The 15,019-nt window shown below is 50.3% G+C and overlaps 1 pseudogene; it reads right to left on the reverse strand.

Moving 5' to 3' along the window:
* Window positions 1-12,864: 12,864 nt before the first annotated feature.
* On the reverse strand, window positions 12,865-13,036 carry LOC143385473 (DNA-directed RNA polymerases I, II, and III subunit RPABC4 pseudogene; annotated as a pseudogene).
* Between the last annotated feature and the right edge of the window lie 1,983 nt (window positions 13,037-15,019).

The raw sequence follows: 15,019 nt of genomic DNA on the forward strand, positions 1-15,019 counted from the left end.
ACGCTAATTACATAGGGGAGTCTGTTTAATTGCCAGTTAAATTGACTGTGTGTGTTTTCTCTAATCTGTGTTTCCGGGCAAGTTGGATGACATCAGCTCCTCGTTGGACGAAGCGTGAATTTGGAAGACCCCCGGAGGCTGCTGTGGGAGAAAGCGAGGCTGATGGAAGGCAGGCAGGGAAAGGCAGCCAGTGACATGGGACTAAGTGAGTGGCCCAGTGCGTGGCCATCGTGGGATCCCACCTGGGATGCCCTGCAAGGTGAGGAACGAAGGTTCCCGTTCAGCTGATGCTGAGAGCCAACTGGACGAGTCTGGAGGGCTGCACAGAGAGGTGGGCCCACCCGCAGAGCTGTGCTCAGCTGGGTCCTGCCTGCCAGAACCCGGCATCGTCCTGCATCTGTGCACCACCTGCTGCCCGCGCTCCCCTCTCCACCCTCACTCAGGCTGGCCCTTCTATCCCTGGTGCCGGCCCCAGGCCTTGCCTCCCCAAGTCCACAGCAGCAGTGTCCTCTGACACCCAGCTACAAGGCCATCCTTCCACACAGCCTCCTTGATTTCCCAGGGGAAGAAAGGCCCCCTCCGGTCCATCCCCTCAGCTCTTCTCTGAGTTCCTTGAGGCCCGTTCACTCTCCTCTTGTATTCGAAGTCATCAAGACCAGACTGTGAGTCCCTGAGGACAGGTCGTGCCTCGTGCAAAGAAGGTGCTAGAAACAGGAGGGAAACTCAGAAAGAAGAGGTGAAAGAGAAGAAGTGGAAGAAGGAGAAGGAGGAGGAGAAGGGAGGAAGACAGAGGCACAGGAAGGGAGGAAGGAAAATGGAGAGATCACAATAGCAATGCATGCTTCTTGAGTGTGTGTGTGAGTGTGTGTGTGTGTGTGTGAGAGAGAGAGAGAGAGAGAGAAAGCGCACATGGTGCACACAACCAATACCTCATTCCTGCCAATGCATTAACTCTGCCCCCCAATCCTGAGACAGGTACCCTACTGGCAATCAATCCCATTTCACAGATGCAAAAACTGAGGACATGGAGAAGCTGAGTAGCTTGCTAACAGCCTTAAAGGTAGGTCCAGGAGTCCAAACCCTCAGCCCTGGGCCAGGCCGTCTGGAAGGAGGGGGACTGTGCAGGAGGCGGGAAGGAGGGGAGGCGGGTGGGAGGCGGGGAGGAGTGTTGGATTCCATTGCACGAGTTCTCCTGATGTTTAAAAACCTCTCCAGCCTTCCACACATGCTTTCTCCTCAGCTCAAAAGCTAAATTAGAGTGGATTGCACTCTCCTCACTTTAGTAATTTAGATAAAAGTAAAATTTTGTCTGAGAGCTGAAGCAATTATAGCGCGGGTTTTGTGATTAACTTGATTAGCACTGTTTCTCTCTGAAAGTGACCCCCCCTCGCTGGCGCACTGTAATCAGAGCCCCGTCTTTCAACTGGGCTACAGCTGCTCCTCCCCCCCCACTCCCCAAAAAAGGGTTTTGACATAAATACTTATTAGGGAGGACTCTAGTCTCTGGCTGAACCGTTGAGCAAAGAGGAGGAAAACGTCTCTTTCTCCATTAGCATCCGGAGCCGATTAAAAGGCTGTCGCCGGCTACCCTGGTTACTGACAAAGATCCCAATTATGCAGCAATGAAATATACATACATGATACAGGAGGGTTTATACATTTTTAATTTTTTTCAAAGAGAGTGCGTTCAGAGAAAACTCTAATTAGAGATTTTATTTCTTTAAGAGGAAAATGATATGTGGATACAAGAGGGATTATCTGGGGTTATTGGTGGGCAACTGTGAATCCTCCCAATCCCAGATTTCGGCTCCTAAGCAAGGGCTGGAAAGGCTGAGGACCTTGGAGATTTGAATCCCAGGCGGGTTAGGGTTGGAGCTGGGCCCCTGTCACCTCCTCCCTTGGGACATTTCTGGTGCTCATGGAGGATGGAGGGATGGTTCCCTCCCTCCCCGCCTAGGCCTTGGTCATGATCAAGACACATGCTGCTACTTCCAGAACCCTCACTCCTAGCCAGGAGCACACGGAAGTCTGTTTTCTGAGCCTGCCAGTCTACAGGTAGGACTTATCCATGGTGGCAGACAATGAGCTCTGGGGGGTCAGGTCACCTGCCCAAGGTCACACGGCTGCTCCATGGTGGAGCTGGGTTTGAATCCAAGCAGATTGGCTCCAGAGCCCCTTCCTGGTTGCCCTCGCTGTGCAGGTGCATGGAGATTACAGAATGGCAGAGCCCAGGGTAGTGTGGAGAGAGGCGACCCGCCCTCTCAGCATCAGAGGAAACTGAGGACCAGGGGGAAAGTGAGGCGGCTTCCCTCACCCCCCCCCCAGGTGGAATCAGCCCCTCCAAGGTCCTGTGGGCTAAGCTCTGACACAGGCCCCTCCAGCGTCTGCAGCCCAGGTGGGTAGGACAACTGAGGGCGAGGCTCTTTGCTCAGAGGCTTTTCCTAGAGATGCAATAGCTATGGCTGGCTTCCAGGTCACTCGAGAGCCTTCCTGGGAACCTCTGACACTGCCGTGTGTACGAAAGTTCTAGATCCTCTGCGCTCCCCTCTTCACTGTCTCTGTAGCTTATCAAGGGCATCTTGCTGAAATCGAGCCCTTAGAAATTCCACAGCACTGGATGGGCTCTGAGTTTGCTATTTATGACCTTCATTTCCCACCTGCCCTCCACCTGGGCCTTCTCCTGCCTCTCTTGTCCCCATGCTTAGAGGCAGGGTCCTACCAAGGGAAGGTCAAGCCCCAGAAATGCCGTGGTGTTAGAAAACTCTGGGGCTACACTGGGATCATGGCCCAGCTCAGCCCTCTGTCAGCTGGGTGACCTCAAGCAGGTGCCTGGACCGCTCTGAGCCTCAGTTTTTCCCTCTGTAAAATGCGAATGATAATAAGAAGCAAACCTCACGGGGCTGAAGTTTAAGGTTCTCTGTAGAAAACACACGGCCTGGAGCACAAAGTGGGCCCTCAGCGCTAGAGCGTGTGACCATCACAGGTGATGCCACGCGTAGGTGGAGCCATATGAAATGGTCCTTTGGTAGGTTTATACTGGTCACCCGTCAGCAGTTTAATGGGTTTCAACTGAGTTTCTATTGAGCAGTCACTGTGGGCAGACACTGGGCTCTGCCAGTGTCCCCTGGGTAATGGCACATGGGAGTGGATGCTGGGAGGGGCAGTTCCACAGCAGGCAGAGAAGGGGGGCAGGGAGTCACACCCAGGCCTGCCTGGCCTTTGGCCTCCCGGACACCAAATGGGACTGCTACTCACCCCAGCCCAGCTCTCTGTCCTCTGCATCTCTGTCCTCAGGGCCTGATGACTCAGAGAGCCTGCAGGTGCAGAGCCAGAGCTGCTGGAGTCCACCCCCTTCCTCTGCTGTCGCCAGCCTGGAGGAGCTCGCAGGGGTCCAGGTCCACCTCCAGGGCCCTCCGGCCTCCTCGGCCCCCTCCTGCCCCGGCCTCTGCTGGCCTCCTGATTTCCTATCCTGTGCCCCCCGCCTCCTTCCTGCCTCTCCCGGGGCGGGCTCAGGCCTGGCACCACTCCAGAACGGCTTAATCAGAACAAATCCTGAGAAAACACATGTATTATTTATTCCCGCAAAGGTTAAATAATTTGATGAATTTCTCAGGACGCTGCCGGAATGCTGATGGCCTCTTGGAAAAAAAGAAAAGAGAAAACACAAACACAAACACACAAAGTGCAGCCACACACACACACACACACACACACACACACACACACACACCACTGCAGCCATGACCACTTGCCCCGTGTTGACTCATGCAGGAGGCCCAAGGGGGCAGCCCTTGGTGACACTGGCACCCGGTCCCAGGAGGGGACATAGATTTCCTGCTCACTGCAGATGACAGCTCCCCCCACCTCTGCCTCTCGAGCGTGATGCATTATCTGGAGGTGCCTGCGCCTTTGATGCTGCAAATGGCCACAGAAAGCCCGCTGATTTACAGGCCAGATGATGGCCTTGGCTTCAGTGGAGCTGTTTATGAAGCCCCTTGCACTTGGGGGCTCTGGGGCCACTGGGATCAAGGAAGGGGCATGGGGAGAAGGCTCCTGCTTAGGGCCTGGGGTGACGGGGCCTCTTGGTGATGGCCGCTATGCAGACGGGCTCTTCAGTGCAGAGTGAAAAGGCCTGAGACCAAGGCGGGCTGCAGCAGGGGGTGGGTGTCCACATTCTCCTCCTCCTCCCCCTCCTCCTCCCCCTCCTCCTCCTCCTCCTCCTCCTCCCCCCCACAGTCCCCATCATGGCTACTGCTCACCTCTAGGCCTTTCCTGGACCACGCACAGGGCTGAGCGTTCTACCTGCAGCCTCTCCTGAAATCCTCCCACCCAGGCCCTGGTGAGCTGAGCACTTGCATTTAAATCTCCATTTTAGAGATAAATAGTCCCAGAGAGGTTCCGTGAGTTGCCAAAGGGCAGGGGACTCTCAGGGGAGCCAGGCCTCTGTCAGCCTCTCTGGGCACCGGGCCGAGTTCTCCCTGCTGCCGCGTGGACCGGAGTGGCGAAGGCCTGAGGCAGGTGGCCAAGTGGCGAAGTTGGCTCTGTATGTGCTCTGTGGGACGATGGGAACGTCACCTCTGCCTGAGCCTGTTCCCCCCCTGTGGTGGGGATGACCGGGTTCTGTTCCTCCCAGGGGTGAGCAGGTCCCTAGCCCGAGTGGTCCTGGGTGCGGTGTGGCTCCTTCGCTGTCCCAGCACCTGCCCTTGCCCTCCCTCCACGCTCCTAAGCAGCAGCAGCAGCCCACAGACTTGGGGACACAGCCTGTTTGGCGAATGTCTCTTTGTCCTAGATTCCTCCGTCCTTGACCTCCACAGGACCCAGTTCACACACAAGGATGTTGATGCCGACATTTAGTGGATGTTCTGCTGGTTCCAGAACACCCACAGAAGACCGCAGAACTCGGGACACCGGGCACAGTCCTGGGAGTCAGGTAAATAGTGATTTGATCGCAGAGTCTGACGCTCGCTGGATGAGTCTGGGTTCCTCCATCTGGAACCTGGGAAAAATCATAGAACTCAGAGGAGGAGATCCCCCGGGTCCGGTGCCTGGCACACGCCTGGAGCAGAGCCAGGGTGTCTCGAGTACCGGGAGGGCCCTGGCCCAGGAGAGACTGTTTCAGACAGCGAGAGGCAGCTGGCCACCTGTACGGACTGCGGGGTGGGCTTGGGGCCAGAAGCCCTCATCTAATCCTGGCATTGCCTCTTCCTAGCTGGAAGGATGGCCCCGAGCCTGCGCCTGCTCCTTGTTAGCAACAGTAGCTGCGACTGCATGTCTACGACAGTCTCACAACAGTGCCTGGAACAGAGTAAAAATAACAGTAATCGGCCATCGTCATTTGGGAACCAAGGACGTGTGACTCATCTCAGGGGACAGCATTGCCTGTCCCCAGGAGCACTTCGATCATTTACAAAGATTTTCATCAACATATGTCACGCGCTGGCGCAGAGCCGGGTCACTAGCTGAGGTCGAGGGTTGTGTGCCCAAGTCTCCCCTCCCCCACCCCAGGGAGCGTTCCCATCCGGCCCCCAGGTCCCACTTGCCAGCTGCCCAGGCCTCCATGGGAAGATGGGATTGGAGAGCCAGCAAGCTGTTCCCCCTTCTTAATTACTGCTGCCTTAATTGAGTCACAAGTGGTGTTTGTGTTGCCATCAAGCCCACGAGGACCTCGTTGTCTATGTGAATGACTCTCAGTAGTGTGACAGCTCTGAAATGTGAGATGTTCTGTTTGTGCCGACTGCAACAGTGGCGGGCTTTGGCTGCAGACTCCCTTCCTAACACGTGGCCGGGGAGCGAGTGAGAGGCGCTGCTGTTTCCCTTGCAAAGAACGGCAGGGGACGGAGACTGGGGCTGTAGAGTCACAGAGCCAAGGGGACCTCCTACCTGCTGCCTGGAAGCCCCTGGAGTGGTGAGCCTTCATCTTACAGGGCCGCTCATTCCCCAGTCCACTTGGCCCACCTCTCCCAGGTGCTGGCTAAGCCTCTGAGCCACATCTGGAGAGGCAGCTGGAATGGGGGACGTGGGAAGGACTGTGACACAGGCAGCCTTCAGTGTCCTTCCCTCTCTGTCCAGCTGAGGGCCAGGGCTTGTGCTGGCAGCCACAGAGGGGACAAGACGAGGTTCCCAAGGGCTTTGCCCTTGAGCAATCTGCACTGCAAATGTCAAGGGCGGCCATATCCAACCACTGGGGACCGCTCAGAGAAATCAGAGGTGGGTGTGGTGGTGCGAACTCCTCATGGAAGGGTGGCATCCAGGATGGCCTCCAGATGGAGGAGGGGTCCCAGGAGCAGACCCTGAGGACAATGCCAGGTGGAAGGATGGGAGGAAGAGCAACCAGGGGACAGACCACCTCTCCTGTCCTCAGTGGGTCAAAGACGGCCACTCCTGGCCACTCCCCGCGCTCCACCTCCCTGAGACCTCCACCAGGCACAAGCCCGGAAGGAGGCTGTGTCTGGGGAGCTTCCCACTTATTTATTTATTTTTCAGTTTATGAAAAGATAATTCAGGAGACATTATTTCAATCAGACCCCTACACAGTTTGGGAATGCTAATGCTTCCTCTATTAAAAAGGTGTGGAATAATTAGGATGCTGATGAAGACTGGGGGCGGGCCATTACCAGAGCTCCCCGCTTTGCTCTCCCGTCCCCTCCATATCCCCGAGTGACAAATTAACAAGTAGCAGAAGAACGGCTGCTAACACTTTGGGCAGCTTAGCTCAAACTGGAAGCTGGGTTTTTAGGAGTACGGATCAACCTTGGAATGACTTGGGAAGGCAGAAGGAGCCAGAGGAGGACGAGAGGCCTGTCACCATCCATGTCCCCAAGGCAGAGGAGCCGGCATTGGCCTTGGGGAAAGAGGTCTGGGCTTTGGGGGTTTTGTTTTCTCCCCAGTTCTGGGGATTGACCCCAGGGCCTGGTGCAGGGTGGGCCAGTGCTCCACCACTGACCTACACCCATCCTGAGGTCTGGATTTTAATCCTGGGAACTTGGAAAGTGACCTCAGGATGCTATGACCTCCTCTTGAGACAGCAAAAGGATGAACTTCATTGAATGAGGAGAAGCAAGGGAAGATGAAAAACCTAAAAACAATAATAATGAATTTTTTTTGGAGGGTGCAGGGGTTTGAACCCAGGGCCTTGTGCATGCAAGGCAAGCACTCTACCAACTGAGCTGTATCCCCAGCCCCAATAGTAATGAATTTTGTCCAAATACTTCGGAGTCAGGCACTCTTCAGAGGACTTTATTGACATGAATTCATTTAACCTTCAAAGCAACCCCCTGAGTTGGCGCCATTATTATCCCACTTTAAAGATGAAGAAACTGAGGCTCAGAGCAGCTATGTAGCCTGAAAGGTGGTGGAATAGAAATTTGAGCTCAGGCATGATGATGAGTGGCCCCCGATGGTGCCAGAGCCAGAGTTGGAAGGCTCTAGGCTCAGCCAGGGACACGGAGTTGGGGATCTACCTAGGAAGGGCCTTGACAACCAGCTGCTACAGCTGCTATGGCTGAACTGTGTCTTCCCCAAAGATGTTGAAGTCTTGTCCTGCCAGGTCCCATGAATAGGACCTTATTTGGAAATAAGGTTTAAGATAATAGGGCTGGGGCCTTCGGGTGGGTTCTGATCCAACATGACTGCTTCTCAAATCACAGGGGTTTGGACAGACAGAAACACCCAGAGGAAGGAGGGTGTGAAGACAGGGAGGGCGGTCTTCAAGCCAAGGCTTCCGGAGGCTACCAGAAGCTAGGAGAGAGGAACAGGGTAGAGTTCCCCTTGGTCCCCAGAAGGGAGCAGGCCTGCCTACACCGTGGTTTCAGATTGCTGGATCTGAGACTGTCCGTTCCTGTTGTCCACCCTCAGTTTGTGGTGCTTCTTATGACAACCCCAGGACTCTAATATGACAGGGGGAAGAGATGGTCTCAGTGGCCGAGGCAAGAGGGAGGTTTGGGGAAATCAGGGTTTCTGAGCAGGGAAATCACATGCGATTGGTACTTTACAAAGATCACTTTGGTGTCTGGGGTGCTGGAGGGTGGGATCCAGTTATCCACCAGGGTTGGTGTGAGAACTGGTAGGGGGCTGTGCGGGGACAGAGGCGGGCAGGGCGGGAATCGGGCAATGCCAACAGGAAAGGGACAGTCGCCCCTTTCAGGGCTGTAATGATAATGAAGTTAAATCACTTCATTCACTAAATCAACTGCCCCCTTCCATGGCTCCATCCCAGGGGAGACTCACATGCTCTGAGTTAATATCTAAAGAGAAGAAGAAGGAAAAAAAAAAAAAACCAGAATTCAAGGATCAAACAACTTTTTTGATGAGGGAAGTGTTATTTCTACCCAGCCAAGACATCAAAGCCCCTGGATGGTGATTTTTAGGTAATATTAAAGTGGGATCTAAATAATGTTTGAATATTTCTCTGCTTGTCTGGGGGACCACCGTAGTCTCTCCCAGAGCAGGGGTGACAGTGATGTCCCAGCCAGGCTCCTCCCCAGGAGGATCTGACAGGCTCCCAGGAACACAGCACTTGAACAAATACTGCCTAAGTTTCTTTTAGCATCAACCGCTCAGGCCCTCAAGTTCATTGTTCTAAGCATGACACGCATTTCAGCGGGTTAAACTGGCTAAAAGCCTGCCCGACAATTCAGCTCTGATCTGATGTTTCTATGCACACAACGGCCCTGGAAGCGTATCCACATGGTGGCAAAGTCACCTATCAAGTGAGTTTCTCAAAGCCAATTTCCATTTGCTTGTTGATCCCTCTTATTAAGTTAAAAGTCATCCATCAAGTGAGTTGCTGGAAAGCAGTTTCTGTTTACTTATTGACCCCTATTATTTCTAATGAGATAAATTTTCCAATCTACTTGTAATAGTTGGCATTTGCCGTGTAACAAAGGGGCTTCATATAATCCTCACTTTGTCGTTGCCCATGAGTCTGTGGGTCAACCAGGCAATTCGGCAGTCAGCTAGCTGGTAGGCTGATGGGGCCTGGGGCCTCGTTCAACTATTGGCTAGAGTGAGCAGGAAGAACTTGTCTCTCTCCACGCAGCAAGTTAGACCAGGTTCTCTCACCTGGTCAACGTCAGGGTCCCCAGGCACACTCTCAAACCTGTGCTGTAGTGATTTCTGCCAGTGTCTCATCAGACAAAGCAAATCCAAGCAAGACTCTGCCCCTTGGTGGGATGGGGAAAAGTTAATGTCATTCCCCAAATGAGTATGCTTTCAGGGATGGGAGGGATTCGGGGTTAATTTTGGAATCCACCTTTTACTTCTTGTCCTCTTAGAACAAATAAAGGAGGCTAGTCTACTTTAACATACTCTTGGGTCAGACACTGTGCTATAGGTTCTTTATAATTTACATCTCATTTAATCAGAGAAGTTATGTAACTTTTTCAAGGTCACATAGCTACCTACCACTGGAGCCAAGATTCACTCTCAGGACTGTGTAACCCTTTATCTGATGCAATTTTCACCATTCCTTTATGTCCACCAATTTTGTAATTGAATTTGTCATTTCTGGGATTCCTATTGCACATTTTCCACTATACTCCAGTCAGTTATTTTCTGTTCTATTCTCCTCACTGGTAGTGACCCAACCTCCATTTGTCTATCTCCCCTACCCAGGAGCTCACTACCTATCTTTCTGTTGATGGGTACTGGGGATTGAACTCAGGGACACTCAGTCACTGAGCCACATCCTCAGCCCTATTTTGTATTCTATTTTGAGACAGGGTCTCACTGAGTTGCTTAGCACCTCGCTTTTTGCTGAGGCGGGCTTTGAACTCGCCATCCTCCTGCCTCAGCCTCCGAGCCGCCAGTTTTACAGGTGTGCGCCATTGCGCCTGGCTTCCCTACCTATCTTGACAGCCTACTGCACAGCAGAATCTATCCATCTATCACAAACTTCTTTTAAGTCAAAAGAGATCCTAAAAAACCTGGGTGGGAACAAGGAGAACCGACAGGCAAAGTTTAGTTCAAGTTTTCTTTTCTGACCTACAATCTGAAGTTTATCTATTGGAGCTGCCTGGTTTTGTAATTGTGTTTATCTTTGTTCTGCATCATTTGGAAATTGCAATTTGTGTTGGAATAAAAAAAACGCAGGGAAATTTGATTAACTAGGTGAATATTTTTTCCCTAAAGAAAATGAAGATAAGGAAATAAGTGTCAAAGAGACTTATAAAAGGGGAGCGATGAGAATGTGATGATAATCACTCCCCTGCACCGGGAGGACCATTCGCACGTGGTTGTCAGTTATGTGCTGACTGTGCCCCTTTGGACAGAAGATGATGTCCAAGGAACCATCCACCCACTTATCCATCCATCCATTCATCCCCTCATTCATTCATTCAGAGTTTACCATAGTAAGACTATAAGATAAACTGGGGGTACAATGAATTAATTGGACAAAACCTGTACTCAAGGCTTTCCACATCTAGTCAGGGAATGAGGCAGGTGTGTCTAACTGCAGCGGGTGCAGACAGCCTCAGCCCAGGGCGCGAGCACAACAGGGAAACCAGCCCTGGGTCTCTTCCCTTCATCTGGTCTGCTGCTGCCACACCATTCAGGAACTCTTTAGGGCTGTCCTTCCTGGGACCTCTTCCGACAGAACAGCGCTCCATGTGAGATCTCAAAGGTCAAGACCGTCCCTGCACAAATTCAAAACTCAAAAGATCCCGAGATGAGCGGCCTGCGGCCAGCCTCCTGTGAATGGCAAGAGGCGCCCCGGGTGGTGGAGACGTCAGGAAAATCGGGACCGGGGTTGGGGCCCACCACAGGCTTCTTCAACTTCCTCCCCACAGAGGGTTTCAGAAGTTCTCTCAATAAAAATCACCACCCGGCAAACACAGATGAACTTAACGGATTTAACTGTCAGAGTTAAACAAGCAGAAGATAGGATTTCTCTTAGTGAGAATAAACTACTTGCATATGAAAAAGATTTGAAACTGAGGATTCAGTAACTCACCAGAAACTTGGAACAGAGGCCCAGAATTCGGGGAGGAAGGAACCACCAGGCAGGAAAGCTCCATCTGGCCCCTGGACACTGCTGAGAAGAGAGGCCGAGGCCGAGGGAGGTGGTGGGACAGGCGCAGCTCACAGTGGGCCCACGTGGGACCTTCTCAGCCAAGGGGCAGCGGGTTGAGAAGGGCCAACTGAATGATGTCTGTGCCTTGGTTGAGTGGAGGCCAGCAGACCCATAGGAATGGGGCTGGGAGATGATGTAACATAGGGTTTAAGAGTCACATCCCAAAGTGGCCTTTGCCTCTCTCGAGCTGGGTAAACTTGGGCTCTGGCCTCACCATTTGGAGCTTCTGACAATGAAGCCTCACTCTCAGGGTATGTGTAAGGAATCTATGATGCAATACTCATGGGCTGTTTATTCAATTAACAGAAGTTTCCTTAGAAATGACTATGGGCTGGGGACTACGGCTGGTGCCAGGGGAACAGTGGTGGGCAAGACTGACAGGGCCCTGCTAGCACACGTTAGGGAGAGTCCAGCGAGTCTTAGGTTCTGATGTAATGGTCTGAATTTTTGGGTTGCAAGTAACAGAAACACAACTTGTAAGGAAAAAAGGAACTGAGTGGTGCTGGTGTTTCCGCATACGGTGAGGTAGGCCACTGAAACAGCAAGAGCTGCAGGGGCCGGGGCCTCGGAATCTGGAACTGAGACTGCCACTGAGCCCCCGGACTCTCCTCTGCAACTTTTTTCTGCGTTATTGGTCTCTTTCCCGCCTATGGCAGAGGCCTTCTCTTTATAGTTGGGACACGGCCACAGCAGCCCCAGTTTAGTCAATCCCAAGAAAGCACTTCTTTCTCTCAGTATCTGATTGTCAGTTCCAGAGAAGTTCCTGCTAGACCCTGCTTGGGCCACCTGCTCCCTTCTCGAACCCATGAATCACTGTTGTCAGGACAATGGAGAAGTATGATTGGCCATGCCTAGGTCATGTGACCAGTGATGGAGGTTTGCTGTGTGCTGTAATAAATGGCTCCACCAGAAACACATGGAGAGGAAAAGAAGTGTTCCTCAACAGGAGGGGAGCAAGGAACCCAAACTAGCAGATGTTACCCCATGAAAGGCACCTCGCCTCTACCTGACAGGTGTGCAATAAGGGGCAATTTAAAGGGGTGATGGTACTAAATAGGCTCTGAGAGCAACAGTCCAGTCTCCCATTTGTCACCTTCATGGTTACTCTTGACTCCAAGACTGTGTCCAGTAGAAAAATCTACTTATTCCCAAATGAGGAGAAACTCTTCTTGGTTGATGTAGGGACCACGGGCTGCCCTTTTAACTTGGTATAAATTTGAAGAGCTTTAATAGGGCCTGTGATCCTCCCCCACCCCAAGTGGGATCTCTGTGCATTTCACAGTCAATGGGAAATAAATGTGTCAAGACGGTTATTTGGAGGTGACATTGAAATTCTTTTCTTTCCACAGTCTGAGTCAATGGCTGGCGGAGAATGACACTCCACATTTATAATCAGAGAAACTCACTAGCCTGAGATCTTCACCATTGGCAGACTGAGAACTGAAGAGAATTCTTGGTCACTCAACTTGATGAAGGTTGAGTGGGTTTAGCTGTGGACAGTGAGAGCCCAGTAGCACAAAGAATAGCGGCCCATTGTTCATTGGACTTCCACGTGCCGTAGAATTGGTTCAAGTTGTTTTTGAAATTAAAGGTCATTTAATTAAATAAAAAAATCTTTATACAAATTATTGATACCTACACACACTTTGGTTTGGAAAATGAAATAAAATGAAATCATATGCACATAGTTGTATTCCTAAGTGTGCTAAATCTAAAGCTATACAATAATGAGAAACAGTAAAGGGTCAAATCCAAGTGCAAAGGAACATGCTCCTCTGGATTCCCATGTTTCATCAAACATCAAACACCACCCATCTTTTGGTTCTTTTCTTGTACATTTTTCTGTATCCACATTCTCTGCATCTGATTGGATCCGTGGATTTTATTTCATTTTCTGTGTGACATTCTCCACAGATATATGTCATTGGCTGCTGCTTTGGGTTCAATGTCCTTAGGAGCGTCCATTATAGTGTCTATACAGCACAGAAACTTTTCCCTGCATTTCCACACAAAACCCCAGTTATTGCAGTGTTTCAGCCAATTACTAGTCCAAAGTCTTTTTTTTTAAATTTTTTTTAGTTGTTGATGGATCTTTATTTTATTCATTTATTTATATGTGGTGCTGAGAATCGAACCCAGTGCCTCACACATGTGAGGCGAGTGCTCTACCACTGAGCCATCACCCCAGCCCTGGTCCAAAGTCTTGAACCCAGCTCCAGATATGACTTGGAGGACCGTGCGGTCTCCCTCCCTCCTTCTGCCCTTCTTTCCCTCTCAACCTTCTTCCTTTCCTTCTTTCCTTCCTTCCTTCCTTTCATTTATGAAAAAAATTCAAGCAGAAAAATCTGGAAAACAACAGAAACCCATGCTCACCATCTAGAACTCACAGATATTAACAACCCGTTGCATTTGCTTCAGACTTTTTTAAAAAAGAAATTCTAAATTGCAGATCAAATTGAAGCTTTTTTTTTTTTTTTATTCCACCTGGTCCTGTCCCCCTCCCTTCCTACCCAGAGTCAGCCATTGTCGTGAATTAACTGAACCTCTTCCCCACCATGATTACCTACTTTAATACACAAGCAGGCATCCGTGAACAATGCAGAGATTTTTTAGTGGGGTTTAAAATTTACGTAGATGTCAACATACTGTACTGATTCTGCAAATTGCTCTTGTCACTCAGTCTTGTTTCCAGGATCAATCCATGACATTTCTCATACACACACAGTTAATTCTTCTTAAATGCCAGATAACATTTCATCTGATGATTATATGCTCTGTTTATCCATTCCTCCATCAATGGGCATTTAAGTCACTTCACATTTTTTGCTATTGAAAACAATGCTTTGGATTTGGCATGTGAGTTAAAACTGTCTAAAATCTTCCTTAGCAGAGAAGGATTCAAAGAAGCACGTGCCTTTCTTTCATTGCATTGGGATACCTTAGCCCTTTACACAAACATTCACAAGACTTCACAGTTTGGGAGGCACTTTCTCACTCAGGTCTTCAAAGTTGTAGACAGGGGGGTTTTCCTGACCTGTTTTGCTAACTGGGAAATTGAAGGCTGGAGAAGAAAAGAATCTATCTCAGAAACAGCCAGTTTGGGAGAATCCAGTTTATAATTTCAGATTTAATCTCAGTTCCTGCAGGGAGCTACCACCATCTGAGTTTTTAGTAGATTTTTTTGTTTGTTTGTTTTGAATCTCATCCTCAAATAGGACCACTGATAGCAACCTTAATGTACTCACACAGACACTAGAGGATTAAATAAAAAGAGGACGATGGCACCTAAAGAAGGTAGAAACCAAGGACTCGCAGCTTCTGGTCCACAGATGTTTTGTTTGACCCAGCCAATGTTTTTAAAGAGTTGAGCCAAATTTTAATAATTGGGATGTTTTATATTTTTTAAAATGCAGATTCCTAGTTTCTCTTAAAAAAATCTGGAGACCCACCCACCCCAGATCTGTGTTCCTACACGGCAGCAGTCAGCTACACTGAGTAGCAACCGCACCTTTAGCAAGGCCAAGGCTCTTCAGTTTCCCACACTCTCCACCACTCCCTATTGTCTCTTACCCTGATGCCAAGGCACAGTCACCATCTGTCACTGTCCTTGCACTGTTGCTTTGCCTGTAGTAGGGAAATGTTTTCCTGTATTCGTTTTGTTTCAAAATGAAAAATCAAATTGAGTCAAGAGCAATCACAATTTTTCTTATGCCCAGCTCACTTCTATCCTCAACCGCTCTGGGCATTTCAGTTTGTGAGTGTGGTTGAAGGGAATATTATTTTTAATAGATCATGATTTCTCAAACAAAAGAACAAGAGACAACCCAGCTATCCCACTCCTCGGTCTATACCCAAAGGACTTAAAAACAGCATACTTCAGGGACGCAGCCACGTCAATGTTTATAGCAGCACAATTCACAATAGCTAAACTGTGGAGCCGAACTAGAT

Source organism: Callospermophilus lateralis, chromosome 2, assembly GCF_048772815.1.
Source record: "Callospermophilus lateralis isolate mCalLat2 chromosome 2, mCalLat2.hap1, whole genome shotgun sequence".
Taxonomy (NCBI): Eukaryota; Metazoa; Chordata; class Mammalia; order Rodentia; family Sciuridae; genus Callospermophilus; species Callospermophilus lateralis.